Source organism: Pongo pygmaeus, chromosome 1, assembly GCF_028885625.2.
Source record: "Pongo pygmaeus isolate AG05252 chromosome 1, NHGRI_mPonPyg2-v2.0_pri, whole genome shotgun sequence".
NCBI lineage: Eukaryota > Metazoa > Chordata > Mammalia > Primates > Hominidae > Pongo > Pongo pygmaeus.
Genome location: NC_072373.2, coordinates 18,671,589 through 18,689,693, shown reverse-complemented (window position 1 = coordinate 18,689,693; position 18,105 = coordinate 18,671,589). Strand labels below are relative to the sequence as shown.

The following is an 18,105-nucleotide window of genomic DNA, read 5'->3' as shown; positions in this document are numbered from 1 at the left end:
TCATTGTCTTATCATGACTTACAGAACTGTCCCCTGCAGTGGCATACCAGGTTCTTGAGGGCAAAGACTGTATCTACGTTAATCCTGTCCCAGTGTCCGGCCAATAGAAGGTATTCAGTAATAGCTATTGAGTGAATGAGTTAATGAATGACTGAATGAATTAGTAAATGAATACTCATACATACGTCTGGAAAACAGAGACACAAAAGATAATAATTCTTCAGATAGCTAAGGAAGACACAGCCATAATTTGAATTGAGAGGAAGTAAAGAAGAATACAGAAAAAAAAAAGGCCGAAGAACCCCAAGTTTGGGTCTAAAAACATAAGCCTAGGATATAAAATACAGAAAAACAATTGATCTGGGTAACGATTAATGAGGTCAAACCTTTTGAACTAGGTTCAATAATAATAAAAAGATTTTCCTTTAGCCTCTCTACTTGTACAAGGTACATGACTCAAGGCATCATTACCTTGTAGTAAAATAGTTCAACTGCACTCAGCTGACCTTCTGTGTTGATGACTACTACATAGTAGGACAGGCAAAGGTTTTGGTTCCAGTGACTCGATTTGTAAAGGAAAAATTCTGCCAGATTCCTTGAGTGCCCAGCAAAAGGCTGTTAGGCAATAATGTTGGAGAATCAATGGTTTAGGGCTAATTTCATCAGAAACAACAAAATAAGTATTCGAAGGTGTCAGAACATATTCAAACTAGTATTTCACACAGAAATATGTCTTGGTTGTAAGATCTTAGAAAGAGGCCCACATCTCTCCCTGGTTCTCACATGCCTCCCCTAAGGAGAGCAATGAAAAAGCCATTCTTGGAATAACACCTGACCATCCGGTGCCAATTAGGTCAGTGTCTTGGCAAGAGATTAGACCCAACTTGGGTCCGTGTCTGGACTTGGTGTTGATGTGCCTATCACAGGTCTGCTCAAATGAAAGAATCTAAGAACTTCACCAACTGTTTCTGGATAGGCCTGTCCCAAAATAGGCAGAGAGCACCAAAGCCTGAGGAAATGGTGCTGGTACAATATTAGGCATTATATTATATCAATATTAGATATCAATGACTAGGTATGTGGCATTATTCCCCACTTTGCACCAGCAGATAAAGCCATGAAGAAACAGGTAAAAAGGTTTATCACCTCTTGGCCAGGTACGGTGGCTCATGACTGTAATCCTAGCTACTTTAGGAGGCTGAAATGGGAGGATCACTTGAAGCCAGGAGTTCAAGATCAGCCTGGGCAACATATTGAGTTCCTGTCTCTTGAAAAAAAGTGGGGGGGGTGGTGCGGTTATCACCTCTTGCTCCTATGGAAAGGCTCACTGGAATCAGTCAAGTCCTATTGCTTCCATTCTCAACCTGCTCAGCCCCATGACTGTCTTACACCTGTTCTGCGCAGGCAGCATGGATCTGGACATCAGACAGCCTGGGCATACATTAACCCCTGCTTTGTGTGAGTTAATCATCTAACTCAACCAAACCTTAGCATCCTAATCAGTGAAATGGAGATAGTATTAGGAAATCCCTCACAGGGTCATTTAGGAGATTGGTCATGATAATGGATGTAAAGGGCTTAGTACTCTGCCTCTGCCTTAGTGTTAGTTATTATTATTGGTTGTGGGGACCACAAAATAGTCTTCCAGTCCATGCTTCCAGTGGATTGGGAGAGAGGGTTTGTTTATGAGCAGCTTGATTCACTATACACCCATCTAAGTCAACATTGACACTTAACATTTTGCAATTTTCTAACAGGTTTTCATCTACTATATTCAAGATGGAAACTGTGCCCCAGCCCCACACAGGCTGCCCATGCCTCTTGATATGTTAAACTCCCATACATAATCTCACTCACCCACAGGTGCATTCCTCAATATTCTTGAACCCAATGTAGGGGCTGAAATAAAAAGGCTGGCTTAGCCACCATACCTGTTAGGGTCAAACAGGGAGGCAGAACCACTAGGATATGTGTGCACACATGTGTGTGCATTTATGTGTGTGAATATGGATTTGTTACATAGATTCCACCTTGCACAATTGTGGGATGGGTTGTGTAGTCTCTGTAAAGCCTAAAAAACATTGCTGTTATAAAACAATAGTTTTATGGGGCCATTAAAATATATTTACCCATATAATTTCACTTTCTTTCTTCTTTATTCCTTGCATCTCTGAACTCCTGTCTAATGTCATCTTCCTCCTACTTAAAGAACATCCTTTACAATTTCTCTTAATTCTCTAAAGTGGCATCAAATTTTGTAGTCTAAAAATGTCTTTATTTAGCCTTCACTTTTTGAATATAGGAAAATCTCTTTTCCTCTAAACTCATACCCAACACTTCTGTGACCAGGTATGTGGGTTTTTGTGGGGGTTTTTTCCACACCAACCAATTCTCCAATTCTCTGGATACCAAATGAGTGTCCTATAATTCAATTGAATTCTGACACTATCTACCTGGAATTAGTGTCAGACCCCACAAGTTAAAAGTCCTACAAGACTATCCCCACTTCAGAAGCCAATCAAAAGTCCAGGTGGTTGTCATCCATTCATCTGTGTTCCTCACCCACTGGCTATAAATTGGAGGTTCCCATGATCCCCTCCTTGCCGTCAATTATTTGCTAAATTGGCTCACAGAACTTAGGAAACACCTATGTTTGCCAGTTTATTTTATGGGTTACAGATGAACAGCCAAATTATGAAGTACACATGGCAGGGTCTAAAAGAGTTGGGGTGTGCCACCCTGCTGACACATGCACATAGTCATCAACCCAGAAGCTCTGTAATCCCTATAGTTCAGGGATTTTTATGAGGACTTCATCACATGGGAATGACTGGTTACAAACTCAAGCTCCAGGTCCTCTTCCCATCCCAAAGGATGAGGTGGGGGGTGGGACTGACAATTCCAAGATTCTAATCACAACTTGGTCTTCTGGTGACCAGTCCCCAACCAGAAGCCCACTGACAGTCACCTCACAAGAACAAAAGATGCTTTTATCACCTAAGAAACTCAAAGGGATTAGGAGTTCTGTGTCACAAATTGAGGTCAAAGACCAAGTATTAGAACAAAATATGTTACTAGCACCCCTATAGCTGAGGAAATTACAAGGGCTTTAGGAGCTCTGTGCCAGGAAATAGGGAAAAAGACTAAAATATACATTTTTTTATTATGAATCACAATATCATGTTCTTAAAACATATTTTAGCTGGAGAGATGTGTGTGTATGTGTGTATGTGCACTTTTCTCTTAGTACACTTGAAAACACAATTTTGCTGTCATCCCACTTCTATTGTTGCTGTTGAGACCTATTGAATATATTGCTGCTCCTTTGAAGGCACTCTCTCTTTTCTCTCTGATTCCTTTTAAGATCTCTTTGTGATTGGTATTCTGCAGTTCCACTATGTTAAGTACCTTTCAGACTTACTGTATATAGATTTTTATCTTTTGAAAGTTTGTGAAAATGTTCAGCCATTATCTTATCAAATATTATGTCTGTCTTATTATTTCTTTTCTTTGCTTCTGAAAGGTTCATTACACCCATATTAAACTTTATTATTCTACATTTCTTGCTTCATAACTTTGCTTTCAAATGTTCCATGGCTTTCCCTTTCTATGAGGTATTTTGTGTAAATCAAGAGCTATACTCCTATTCACCAATTCTCTCTTTAGTCATGTCTAATATGGGTGGTGTCAAATTCATTGATGTAGATTTTTATTTCAATTATTACATTTATTTCTAGACATTCTATTTCATTCGCTTTCAAATCTCTTTAGACATTAAAGTTTGTCTATTTTTTAAACATTAAAAGAATTTTAATTCTGTGTCTGATAATTCCAGTATCTAAGGTCTTTGCAGGTCACTTTCTATTGTTTGTTGTTTCTGCTTATTCACCTCATGGTACCTTGTTTCCTTAAATATTTATTATATTTTTCTGTGAGCTACTTGTTTTCCTTGGAAATTTATTTGAGGAAATTCTTTGATGTCTGGAATTAAGGCAGATTCTTTCCTAAAGGATTTATACTTACTTTTGTCAGATGCCTGGGAAACCACTAGTCCAGTGTCCCTTGAAGCTAAATTTTCACCCTGACTGTGTTGTTATTATTGTTGTTGTTTTAACTAGATAGTTTGAATCTGTGCTGCAAGTGAGAGAGGAATTAAGCAGGACTTGTTTTACAGGACCCTGCTGATAAGACAAGATGCAAAAAAGAAGCTGGCCAAAACCCATCAAAACCAAGATGGCAACAAAAGTGACCTCACTGCTCATGAAGCATTAATTGTAATATATTAGCATGCTAAAAGATACTCCCACCAACGTCATGACAGTTTACAAATGCCAAGGCAATACCCAGAAATTACCTTATATGTTCTAAAAGGAAAAAGAACCCTCAGTTCTGGGAAATCCTCACCTTTTCCCTGGAAAACTCATGAATAATCAACACCAGCTTCATTAAGTCATCAAGAAATAACCACAAAAATAGCCAATCAGCAGCCTCTGAGGGTTGTTCTGCCTATAATGTAGCCCCACTTTCATTCCTTTGCCTTCTTTATAAACTTGCTTTCACTTCACTTTGTCAGCTTGCTCTTGAATTCCTTCCTGCGTGGAGTCAAGGACCCTTGTGGCTTCCTGGGCTGAGCCCCACTTTTGGGGTTTGCCCTGCACCACAAGTCTGTGTGGTTACAACTTTGCAGAGGTGGGTTTTCCCAGCTCTGTCCTGTACCAGGGAGCTGGGCAATTTTCCTTGCAATGCTACAGTGTGGTAATGGGAGAGATGGGTATTGTTGATGGAATGAAAGCCAAACTCTGTACAATATTTAAAGAGGTTTATTCTGAGTCAAATATGAGGGACCATGGCCTGTAGCACAGCCTCAAAAAGTCCTGAGAACACATGCTCAAGGTGGCTGGGTTACAGCTTGGTTTTATACATTTTAGGGAGACAGAAGTTATAGGCTAAGACACAAATTAATACATGTAAGGTATACATTGGTTTGGCCCAGAAAGATGGGACATCTCAAAATGGGAACTTACAGGTCATAGGTGGATTCAAAGATTCTCTAATTGGCAATTGGTTGAAAGAGCTAAGCTCTGCCTAAAGAGTTGAAGTCAGCAGAAAGAAATGCTTGAGTTAAGATAAGGAGTGTGGTATAGGCCAAGGTTCCTGTTATGTAGATGAAGCTTCCAGGTAGCAGGCTTCAGAGAGACTAGATTGTAAATGTCTCCTTTTGGATCCTAAAAGGTGTCAGATTCTCAGTTAAATCTCTTTTTGATCAGGAAAAGACCTAGAAAGGGAAGGAGCTTCTCTACAAAATGCAGATTTCCCCCACAAAAGAAGGCTTTGCAGGACCATTTCAAAATATGTCAAAGAAATAGACTTTGGGGCAAAATATTTTCATTTCCTTTAGGGCATGTTGTCATGTGATGCTATACCAGAGTCATATCAGAATTTGGTATCTTATTGCCACAAAAAGTCTGTTTTGTCCACCTTATGATCTCTATTTCAATGCTAATTCTGGTCAGTTGTGCCTAAACTCCAAAGGGAAGGGTATAACGCATCTGACCTCCCTTCCCATCATAGCCTGTGTCAGGCCTCTGAGTCCAAGCCAAGCCATTGCATCCCCTGTGACTTGCACTTATACGCCCAGATGGCCTGAAGTAACTGAAGAATCACAAAAGAAGTGAAAAGGCCCTGCCCCACCTTAACTGATGACATTCCACCATTGCGATTTGTTCCTGCCCCACCTTAACTGAGTGATTAACCCTGTGAATTTCCTTCTCCTGGCTCAGAAGCTCCCCCACTGAGCATCTTGTTACCCCCGCCCCTGCCCACCAGAGAACAACCCACTTTGACTGTAATTTTCCATTACCTTCCCAAATCTTATAAAACGGCCCCACTCCTATCTCCCTTCGCTGACTCTCTTTTTGGACTCAGCCCACCTGCACCCAGGTGAAATAAACAGCTTTATTGCTCACACAAAGCCTGTTTGGTGGTCTCTTCACACAGACGTGCATGAAATTTGGTGCTGTGACTTGGATCGGGGGACCTCCCTTGGGAGATCAATCCCCTGTCCTCCTGCTCTTTGCTCCGTGAGAAAGATCCACCTACGACCTCAGGTCCTCAGACTGACCAGCCCAAGAAACATCTCACCAATTTCAAATCTGGTAAGTGGCCTCTTTTTACTCTCTTCTCTAACCTCCCTCACTATCCTTCAACCTCTTTCTCCTTTCAATCTTGGCACCACACTTCAATCTCTCCCTTCTCTTGATTTCAATTCCTTTCATTTTCTGGTAGAGACAAAGGAGACACATTTTATCTGTGGACCCAAAACTCCAGCGCTGGTCACAGACTAGGGAAGGCAGCCTTCCCTTGGTGTTTAATCATTGCAGGGATGCCTCTCTGATTATTCACCCAGGTTTCAGAGGTGTCAGACCATGCAGGGATGCCTGCCTTGGTCCTTCACCCTTAGCGGCAAGTCCCGCTTTTCTGGGGAAGGGGCAAGTATCCCAACCCCTTCTCTCCATGTCTCTACCCCTTCTCCACCTTTCTGGGGGGCAAGAAATCCCCAACCCCTTCTCCTTCACCCTTAGCAGCAAGTCCCGCTTTTCTGGGGGAGGGGCAAGTACCCCAACCCCTTATATCTCTGTGCCCCGATCCCTTATTTCCATGCCCCAACCTGTTATATCTCTGTGCCCCAATCCCTTATTTCCGCACCCCAATGTCTTATATCTCTGTGCCCCAATCCCTTACTTCCACACCCCAACCTCGTATCTCTGTGCCCCAACCCCTTTCCCACTTTTCTGGAGGGTAAGAACCCCCGAACTGCTTCCCTCCATGTCTCTACTCTCCCTTTTCTTTAAACTTGCCTCCTTCACTCCACCCTCCATTCCTCCTTCTTCTCCCTTAGCCTGTGTTCTCAAAATCTTAAAACCTCTTCAGCTCACACCTGACCTAAAACCTAAATGCCTTATTTTCTTCTGCAATGCCACTTGACCCCAATACAAACTCAACAGTAGTTCCAAATAGCCAGAAAATGGCACTTTCAATTTTTCCATCCTACAAGATCTAAATAATTCTTGTTGTAAAATGGGAAAATGGTCTGAGGTGTCTGATGTCCAGGCATTCTTTTACACATCAGTCCCTTCCTAGTCTCTGTGCCCAGTGCAACTTGTCCCAAATCTTCCTTCTTTCCCTCCTGCCTGTCCCCTCAGTCCCAACCCTAAGCGTTGCTGAGTCTTTCTAATCTTCCTTTTCTACAGACCCATCTGACCTCTCCCCTCCTGGCCAGGCCAAGCTATGTCCCAATTCTTCCTCAGCCTCCGCTCCTCCACCCTATAATCTTTTTATCACCTCCCCTCCTCACACCTGGTCTGGCTTACAGTTTCGTTCCATGACTAGCCCTCCCCCTCCTGCCCAGCAATTTACTCTTAAAAAGGTGGCTGGAGCCAAAGGCATAGTCAAGGTTAATGCTCCTTTTTCTTTATCCCAAATCAGATAGCGTTTAGGCTCTTTTTCATCAAATATAAAAATCCAGCCCAGTTCATGGCTCGTTTGGCAGCAACCCTGAGATGCTTTACAGCCCTAGATCCTAAAAGGTCAAAAGGCTGTCTTATTCTCAATATACATTTTATTACCCAATCTGCTCCTGACATTAAATAAAACTCCAAAAATTAGAATCTGGCCCTCAAACCCCACAACAGGACTTAATTAACCTCGTCTTTGAGGTGTACAATAATAGAAAAAAGTTGCAATTCCTTGCCTCCACTGTGAGACAAAGCCCAGCCACATCTCCAGCACACAAGAACTTCCAAACGCCTGAACCACAGTGGCCAGGTGTTCCTCCAGAACCTCCTCCCCCAGGAGCTTGCTACAAGTGCCAGAAATCTGACCACCAGGCCAAGGAATGCCTACAGCCCAGGATTCCTCCTAAGCCATGTCCCATCTGTGAGGGACCTTACTGGAGATTGGACTGTTCAACTCACCTGGCAGCCACTCCCAGAGCCCCTAGAACTCTGGCCCAAGGCTCTCTGACTGACTCCTTCTTGGCTTAGTGACTGAAGATTGATGCTGCCTGATTGCCTCAGAAGCCCCCTGGACCATCACAGATGCCAAGCTTTGGGTAACTCTCACAGTGGAGGGTAAGTCCATCCCCTGTTTAATCAAAATGGGGACTACCCACTCCATGTTGCCTTCTTTTTAAGGGCCTGTTTCCCTTGCCTCCATAACTGTTGTGGGTATTGACAGCCAGGCTTCTAAACCTCTCAAAACTCCCCAACTCTGGTGCCAACTTAAACAATACTCTTTTAAGCACTCCTTTTTAGTTATCCCCACCTGCCCAGTTCCCTTATTAGGCCGAGACACTTTAAATTATCTGCTTCCCTGACTATTCCTGGGCTACAGCTGCATCTCATTGCTGCCCTTCTCCCCAACCCAAAGCCTCCTTTGCATCTTCCTCTCGTATCCCCCCACCTTAACCCACAAGTATGGGACATCTCTATTCCTTCCCTGGCAACTGATCACATGCCCATTACCATCCCATTAAAACCTAATCACCCTTACCCCACTCAATGCCAATATCCCATCCCACAGCATGCTTTAAAAGGATTAAAGCCTGTTATCACTCGCCTGCTACAGCATAGGCTTCTAAAACCTATAAACTCTCCTTACAATTCCCCCATTTTACCTGCCCAAAAACCGAACAAGTCTTACAGATTAGTTCAGGATCTGCACCTTATCAACCAAATTGTTTTGCCTATCCACCCCATGGTGCCCAGCCCTCAATACCTTCCTCCACAACTCACTATTCCGTGCTTGATCTTAAAGATGCTTTTTTCACTATTCCCCTGCACCCCTCATCCCAGCCTCTCTTTGCTTTCACCTGGACTGACCCTGACACCCATCCGTCCCAGCAGCTTACCTGGGCTGTGCTGCTGCAAGGCTTCAGGGACAGCCCTCATGACTTCAGCCAAGCTCTTTCTCATGATCTACTTTCTTTCCACCCCTCCGCTTCTCACCTTATTCAATATATTGATGACCTTCTTCTTTGTAGCCCCTCCTTTGAATCTTCTCAACAAGACACACTTCTGCTCCTTCAGCATTTATTCTCCAAAGGATATCAGGTATCCCCCTCCAAAGCTCAAATTTCTTCTCCATCTGTTACCTATCTCAGCATAATTCTCATAAAAACACACGTGCTCTCCCCACTGATCACGTCCAATTAATCTCCCAAACCTCAATCCCTTACAAAACAACAATTCCTTTCCTTCCTAGGCATGGTTAGTGCGGTCAGAATTCTTACACAAGAGCCAGGACCGCACCCTGTAGCCTTTCTGTCCAAACAACTGACTTTACTGTTTTAGCCTAGCCCTCATGTCTGCATGCAGCAGCTGCCACTGCTTTAATACTTTTAGAGGCCCTAAAAATCACAAACAAGGCTCAACTCACTCTCTACATTTCTCATAACTTCCAAAATCTATTTTCTTCCTCATACCTGATGCATATACTTTCTGCTCCCTGGCTCCTTCAGCTGTACTTACTCTTTAAGTCCCACAATTACCATTGTTCCTGGCCCAGACTTCAATCCAGCCTCCCACATTATTCCAGATACCACACCTGACCCTCATGACTGCATCTCTATGATCCACCTGATATTCATCCCATTTCCCCACATTTTCTTCTTCCCTGTTTCTCACCCTGATCATGCTTGATTTATTGATGGCAGTTCCACCAGGCCTAATCACCACACAGCAGCAAAGGCAAGCTATGCTATAGTACAAGCCACTAGCCCGTCTCTTAGAACCTTTCATTTCCTTTCCATTGTAGAAATCTATCCTCAAGGAAATAACTTCTCAGTGTTCTGTCTGTTATTCTATCTGCTATTCTACTACTCCTCAAGGATTATTCAGGCCCCCTCTCTTCCCTACACATCAAGCTTGAAGATTTGCCCCCACCCAGGACTAGCAAATTAGCTTCACTCAACATGCCCCAAGTCAGATAACTAAAATACCTCTTAGTCTAAGTAGACACTTTCACTAGATAAGTAGAGGCCTTTCCTATAGGGTCTGAGAAGTCCACCACAGTCATTTCTTCCCTTCTGTCAGACATAATTTCTCAGTTTAGCCTTCCCACCTCTATACAGTCTGATAACGGACCAGCCTTTACTAGTCAAATCACCCAAGCAGTTTCTCAGGCTCTTGGTATTCAGTGGAACCTTCATATCCCTTACGGTCCTCAATCTTCAGGAAAGGTAGAACAGACTAATGGTCTTTTAAGGGTACACCTCACCAAGCTCAGCCTCCAACTTAAAAAAGATTGGACAGTACTTTTACCTCTTGCTCTTCTCAGAATTAGAGCCTGTCCTCGAGATGCTACAGGGTACAGTCCATTTGAACTTTTATATGGACGCACTTTCTCGCTTGGCCCCAACCTCATCCCAGACACCAGCCCTCTAGGTGACTATCTTCCAGTCCTCCAGCAGGCTAGACAGGAAATTCGCCAGGCTGCTAATCTTCTCTTGCCTACTCCAGATCCCCAGCCATATGAAGACACCCTAGCTGGAAGATCAGTTCTTGTTAAGAATCTGACCCCTCAAACTCTACAACCTTGATGGACTGGACGCTACCTAGTCTTCTATAGTACCCCGACTGCCGTCTGCCTGCAGGATCCTCCCCACTAGGTTCACCATTCCAGAATAAAGCTGTGTCCATCAGACAGCCAGCCTAATCCCTCCTCTTCCTCCTGGAAGTCACAAGTACTCTCCCCTACTTCCCTTAAACTCGTATTTCTGAAGAACAGTAATAACCCTTATGAGCCTAATACATCCCTTCATTCTATTAGGTCTGTTCATCCTTACCCTACTTTTTGCAACAGGGATTTATGAAGTCACCCCCACCACTTAGGCCAAGCCCCAAAAAACTAGTCATCCCTACTATCTTCTGTCCGGTCATACTCCTATTCTCCATTCTCAACTACTTATAAATGCCCTACTCTTGTTTACACCACCAGTTTACACTGTTTCTTCAAGCCATTACAGCTGATATCCCTTGGTGCTATCCCCAAACTGACACTCTTAATTCCCTCTTAGAGTGGATAGATGATCTTTGCTGGCAGGGCACCCTCCAATACTTCCACCCTGATGAAGTTCTATTCTTTACTTTTATACTCACTCTTATTCTCATTCCCATTCTTATGCCACCCTCTACCTCTCCCCAGCTATCTCCACCACACTATCAACCTTACCCATTCTCTCCTAGCCGCTTCTAATCCCTCCTTAGTGAACAACTGCTGGCTTTGCATTTCTCTTTCTTACAGTGCCTACACAGCTGTCCCCGCCTTACAGACAGACTGGGCAACATCTCCCATCTTCCTACACCTCCGAACTTCCTTTAGCAGCCCTCACATTTACCCCCCTGAAGAACTCATTTACTTTCTAGACAGGTCCAGCAAGACCACCCCAGACATTTCACATCAGCAAGCTGCCGCCCTCCTTCACACTTATTTAAAAAACCTTCCTCCTTATATCAACTCTACTCCCCCCATATTTGGACCTCTCACAACACAAACTACTATTCCTGTGGCCGCTCCTTTATGTATTTCTCAGCAAAGACCCACTGGAATTCCCCTAGGTAATCTTTCACCTTCTCGATGTTCCTTTACTCTTCATCTCCAAAGCCCAACTACACACATCACTGAAACAATTGGAGCCTTCCAGCTTCATATTATAGACAAGCCCTCTATCAATACTGACAAACTTAAAAACATTAGCAGTAATTATTGCTTAGGAAGACACTTACCCTGTATTTCACTCCATCCTTGGCTACCTTCTCCTTGCTCATCAGACTCTCCTCCCAGGCCCTCTTCTTGTTTACTTATATCCAGCCCCAAAAATTACAGTGAAAGGTTGCTCGTAGATACTCAATGTTTTCTCATACCATGAAAATTGAACCTCCCCCTCTATGCAGTTACCCCATCAGTCCCCATTACAACCTCTGACAGCTGCCGCCCTAGCTGGATCCCTAGGACTCTAGGTACAAGACACCCCTTTCAGCACTCCTTCTCATCTTTTTACTTTACATCTCCAGTTTTGCCTCGCACAAGGTCTCTTCTTCCTCTGTGGATCCTCTACCTACATGTGTCTACCTGGTAATTGGACAGGCACATGCACACTAGTCTTCCTTACCCCCAAAATTCAATTTGCAAATAGGACCGAAGAGCTCCCTGTTCCCCTCATGATACCGAAACGACAAAGAAGAGTTATTCCACTAATTCCCTTGATGGTCAGTTTAGGACTTTCTGCTTCCACTATTGCTCTCAGTACTGGAATAGTAGGCATTTAAACCTCTGTCACGGCCTCCCATAGCCTGTCTAATGACTTCTCTGCTAGCATCACAGACATATCACAAACTTTATCAGTCCTCCAGGCCCAAGTTGACTCTTTAGCTGCAGTTGTCCTCCAAAACCGCCGAGGCCTTGACTTACTCACTGCTGAAAAAGGAGGACTCTGCATATTCTTAAATGAAGAGTGTTGTTTTTACCTAAATCAATCTGGCCTGGTGTATGACAACATAAAAAAACTCAAGGATGGAGCCCAAAAACTTGCCAACCAAGCAAGTAATTACACTGAACCCCCTTAGGCACTCTCTAATTGGATGTCCTAGGTCCTCCCAATTCTTAGTCCTTTAATACCCATTTTTCTCCTTCTGTTATTCGGCCCTGTATCTTCCGTTTAGTTTCTCAATTCATCCAAAACCATATCCAGGCCATCACCAATCATTCTATACGAGAAATGTTTCTTCTAACATCCCCACAATATCACCCCTTACCACAAGACCTCCCTTCAGCTTAATCTCTCCCACTCTAGGTTCCCACGCTGCCCCAATCCCCCTTGAAGCAGCCCTGAGAAACATCACCCATTCTCTCTCCATACCACCCCCAAAAAATTTTCGCCACCCCAACACTTCAACACTATTTTGTTTTATTTTTCTTATTAATATAAGAAGGCAGGAATATCAGGCCTCTGAGCCCAAGCCAAGCCATCGCATCCCCTGTGACTTGCACGTATATGCCCAGATGGCCTGAAGTAACTGAAGACTCACAAAGGAAGTGAAAAGGCCCTGCCCCACCTTAACTGATGACATTCCACCATTGTGATTTGTTCCTGCCCCACCTTAACTGAGTCATTAACCCTGTGAATTTCCTTCTCCTGGCTCAGAAGCTCCCCCGCCCCTGCCCACCAGAGAACAACCCCCTTTGACTGTAATTTTCCATTACCTTCCCAAATCCTATAAAACAGCCCCATCCCTATCTCCCTTCGCTGACTCTCTTTTTGGACTCAGCCCACCTGCACCCAGGTGAAATAAACAGTTTTATTGCTCACACAAAGCCTGTTTGGTGGTCTCTTCACATGGACGGGCATGAAAGCCTGAACTAGTTTTTCAGGTTTTATTGGGATTCTCTTGTCCAAGGGTGGAGGGTTCATTCAGTCAGTTAGGAGGCTTAGAATTTTCTTTTGGTTTACAATATGTTTCCAGGCCAAGCCTACACTAAGGGTGTGGTTCTTCAGGGTACCATCTTTGAGGGAAGAGGGTCTCCCAGGATGTCCCACTTTGCTGTCCCATGCTTTGCCTCCTGCCTCTGGTGCTCCCAGAGGCAACGAAAGCTGAAGCTCAGAATCACCAAGCGTGGCAAACGTCCCCCAGCTAAAAGCTGACTCTGCTTCTCTCAGTTCCCACTTCCCCTCAGATTTTGCCCTGTGTATTTCTTGGTTTCTTGCCAGCTCATCAGTGCTTTTAAGAAGGCTCTGATTTTCAAACTTTTTAGTTATTTTCAGCAGAAAGGATGATTTGGCTAACTAGATTGCCATATTGCCAAAAGAGATCCCCGCAGAGCTTGTTTTTGTGAAACATAAAGAGAAGAAAATGATGTTTAATATGATGCACAGGTTCGTAAATAATGCTCTGCTATTATTCTTGTGAACAGGTATTTCAATCATCTTATGTGAATCAAGCACAAAGTGGCTTTTCCTTTCTTCTCAGGTAGGATGAAGCGTTACAAGTCAAGCATGTGACTTTCTAAAAAAAAGAGATAAAAAGACACGTGAAGAAGGAAATGGATTACAGAAATCAAAGAAGGGTTCTTTCCCTTGGGTTAGAATTATAAAATTTCCAAGTGAAGATGAGTAAGTCTATACTAGTGTCAAAAAAGTATAGGAGTAAAAACAAATAATCCTGAATAAATAACATGAATCTTTTGACACTCTTAAATTGGCCTTATTTTAAAAAAATGGGTAGAGTTTATCTGCTAACTTTTCCCTAAGTACAGACACAAAAAGGAAACTAAGCAGGAATCCTTTTCTCTTTCACCCAGATGTAAACATGATTTTTGTCTAGTGAAAGTGGTAGGCACCAGAACGAAGTTCTCCTAACTTACCAAAAAATAAGCAAAAACACCTGAGTGAGCATCTCCTTTCCAAGGAACCATATGCTAAGTCACTCCCCCATGTATGGATGGCTCCCCTCAGAGACAGGTAGACACTGAGCTTCCTTCCTTTGAGGAGAACAAGAAGTAAACAGCAGGTGCCACCAGCCTGGCCTTGGATGCAGGAGACCACTAGGTGGGCTCAAGGCCTTATTTTCAAAATTATGAATTGAATTTGATGACCATTAGGGTCTCTCTCAGATTATTAGGATGAATAAACAACAGGGAGCTTTTGTTTCTTTTGTTCTTGCAGGTCCGAGGCTCCCATCTAAACATCAGCTGTTCTGAAGCTCCTTGCACACACTGGGGAAAGCTGCCCTGTCTGCCTTCCTCTGCAAGGTCTCTGCATACACTTAGCCTCTCCCACAGTCCAGTCCAGCACCACTTTGGCCCTGTTCTCAGTGAGGGAGAAGGGAAGGAAAAATCATATGGGAAAAATTCAGACTGCAGAAGTGGCCTGCCTGAAAAGTCACAGCAACAGGAAAAAATAAAATAACCTGGGAAAAAACTCAGGCTGCACCTGCAAACAGATAAGCAAACAGGGTCCAGCTCAAAAGCTCTTTGTTCTTTGTACAATTAGTGAGCTCCCAGGAAAGTTTCCTCCCCTTTACAGGCATATACATGGTGGGAACTTGCACAGGGAGGGAGGGGGCTTACCTAAAACAAACCCATAGTTATACAAACAAGAGAAGTGTGGCTTTGTGCTTGCCTAGAGACATAACCACAGCTTCATAAGAGAAGAATTGCACAGACAGCTTTACTGGTAAGAAAAGTTACTCAAACAGTTACAGGGAAGAGAGCAGTTTCTTATAAAACTTTTAAATTGAGCTTTTAAATTCAGCTGTAACCTGGCAATCCACTTGGACTCCCCTCTCTGCTGCAGAAAGCTTTCTTTTTTTGCTTATTAAACTTTGACTCCAACCCCACCCTTGTGTCTGCATTCCTTAATTTTCTTGGACGTCAGACAAAGAACCACAGGGAAACTGCTACATTAAGGTACGTTGGTGAGACTGCAGCATCAGCATGGTGGCACAGTATTAGCTCAGATAGACTCCATCCCCTAGGATATTTCTATAGAAGAACTTTTATGAGAGAGTGAGTGGCTATGGGAAGAGGGTTTTCTAAATGCGGTGGGGTTTGGGAATGGAGATGTTAGGCTCACCCTTGACCCTGAGCTAGGCAAGTGGCCAGAGGGATGAGAAAGGATGGATTATCTAGGTCTAAACTATTAATAATATCCTCACATTGGAAACTGGCCATGGCTTTCATAGCTTCTCTCACTCAAATTTGTATTACATGCCATGGCCAGTTTAATCTTCCAAACATTGTTATTACCACCTAACTCTCCTGTCTCAAATCATTCGTGGCTGCCTTCTGCTTGTACAATAAAGTCAAAATACCTTAGCTCGGCTGGCATGGTCCTCTGGGAGTGAGCACTAATTTATAACTTCCCAAAGTCCTGGTGTTCTAGAAATGCCTGAATCCACACCTACCCTTGAGCTTCCCACTTTGTACAAGTATTTCCACTTAATTCTTTCTATAAAATATAGTGGGGCTTTGTTCTGAAGTTGGCTCCTTAAGAAGAGGAAATGTTTCAGGACAAAGGCAGACAGCTGTCTCTGCTATTAAGGCTCTTTGATTTGGCTCAGTACATTCCAATCTTGCTTCCGTAAACCATCCTCATTTTCAATCGTGTTATCCACCTCCTGAGTCCCACTGTGGTTACATAGTTCTAATCTCTCCACCTGATTCTGGGGCATTTCAAGGTCTAAGTGGCAGCAGTAGGATGCCTTTCTTTCACTTGAGTTTTTAGTTTATTAATCAATACAATGTCTGTGGATAACATCATTGCAGCATCTTTACTCCTTTGGCTTTTTGCCAGCACCAACATTGGCCTTTGCCAACCCCCTGAGCTTCTTCATTCTATTCTTGCATTCGTCTCACTGCTTTCTTGAGGTCTTTTTCTTCTCATGGAGGCAGGCCATGTCTTGCAAGTCTATGTTTGGGTTCATGGTTCTTTACATAATCCAAAAAAATCATAAATCACACCAAAGTCAGCTATCTTGCCACCACCAAAATAAGTTCTGAATCCAAATACAAAGATGACATCCAGTGTGGTCTTGTATATTTTGACTAATTTTTCCAGCATTTCTGTCTTAGGTACTGTTGCCTTCCCAGTGTTAAGGATATCTATGACCATTTGTTTCCTTTGAAGTAGTTGGTTGGTCATGCGTTTCCTGGTCCAGATAGTTACTGTGTCATTCATGATGGCAGGTGATCTGCAGGCAACCAGGGAAGAAAACTCAGGAGGATGCTTTAAATCAGATGAGTCTATCTGTTTCAGAGCCCCATATTGACATTGACCTAGTATGTGTGTGTGTGTGTATATATATACACACACATACATACATACACATTTTATGTGGTATTCATTAATTCCATCTATGGCTATGTAACAAATTACCCCCAAACTAGCAGCTCAAAACAAGAAATATTTAAGTAATTATTATTTCACACAGTTTCCGAGGGTCAGAAATTTATAGGCAGCTTAGTTGGGTGGTTCTGTCTTAGGGTCTCTCATGAGGTTGCTATCAAACTCTCAGCTGGGGCTGAAGTCATCTGAAGGCTGGACAATTCACTTTCAAATGCATTTGTGTGATTATTGGCAAGTCTCCATTCTCTGCAGGGCCTCAGTTCCTCACCACATGAGCCTCTCTCTACAGGTTGCCTGGGTATCCTCAAAAGCCAATGATGAGAGAGAGAGAGAACAAAACAGGAGCTGCAGTGTCTTTTGACCTTAATCTTGGAATTGGTACATCATCATTTCTGCCATATCCTATTAGTCACACAGATCTGGGAGGGTACTATGGAAGGGTGTTCACACAAGGACAGAGGGATGTTTGTGGTCATTTTGGTGGCTGGCTGCCACACCCAGCCATGTTTTTATGCCTCCCCATACACATTCTAACATCTTTGAAATCGGGATGCATCTTATAATCAACAGTATGTCATAGTTTAACTGGCAAAATCTCTAGTTAGTAGTATATAAAGTAATCACGTGTCTTATAATTGTATCTTATTCAGGGAAATATCCCATAGGGATAGGAGGCTTCCTGACTCCTGGCTACCAGTCTTGACCATGTTGCTCACGGTCCCATCGAAAGTCTAGTTGCTGTCCCACCATATGATGCTCAGCTCCTTTTCTACACCCTTGCCCACCCCAGTCCTTCTGAGGTGCCTTCTTCATAACTTAAATGACTATATCAGGCCTAAATCTTCCAGAAGCTTTCCTTGACCACCCTAGAGCACCATAGTCTCAGTTTCCTCTGTAGTCCCATAACACTTGTTAATGATTCCATCCATTCGGTCCTTAATTTTGTACCTTGTAGTAATTGTTGAGGTTTCATATGTATCTACTTCACACGTACGTGTTGTGTATATGCCCAGTGTGAACACTAAATGTTGCTGTGTGCATTTGGAGTCCTGTTTTATTTCTAAAGTAGAATTTTGGGACTCTTCATAAAACAACAACAACAAATCTCTGCTCCTTGGGTGAAATTTTATAACTAATCTGATAGACAAAATTATAATAATCAGAAATGTACAACTATACAAAAATGTATAAGTCAAAGATGCAAA

The 18,105-nt window shown here is 43.1% G+C and overlaps 1 pseudogene; it reads right to left on the bottom strand.

Moving 5' to 3' along the window:
* Positions 1-16,325: 16,325 nt before the first annotated feature.
* LOC129006905 (small ribosomal subunit protein eS24-like) lies at positions 16,326-16,732 on the bottom strand (annotated as a pseudogene).
* Positions 16,733-18,105: the final 1,373 nt, after the last annotated feature.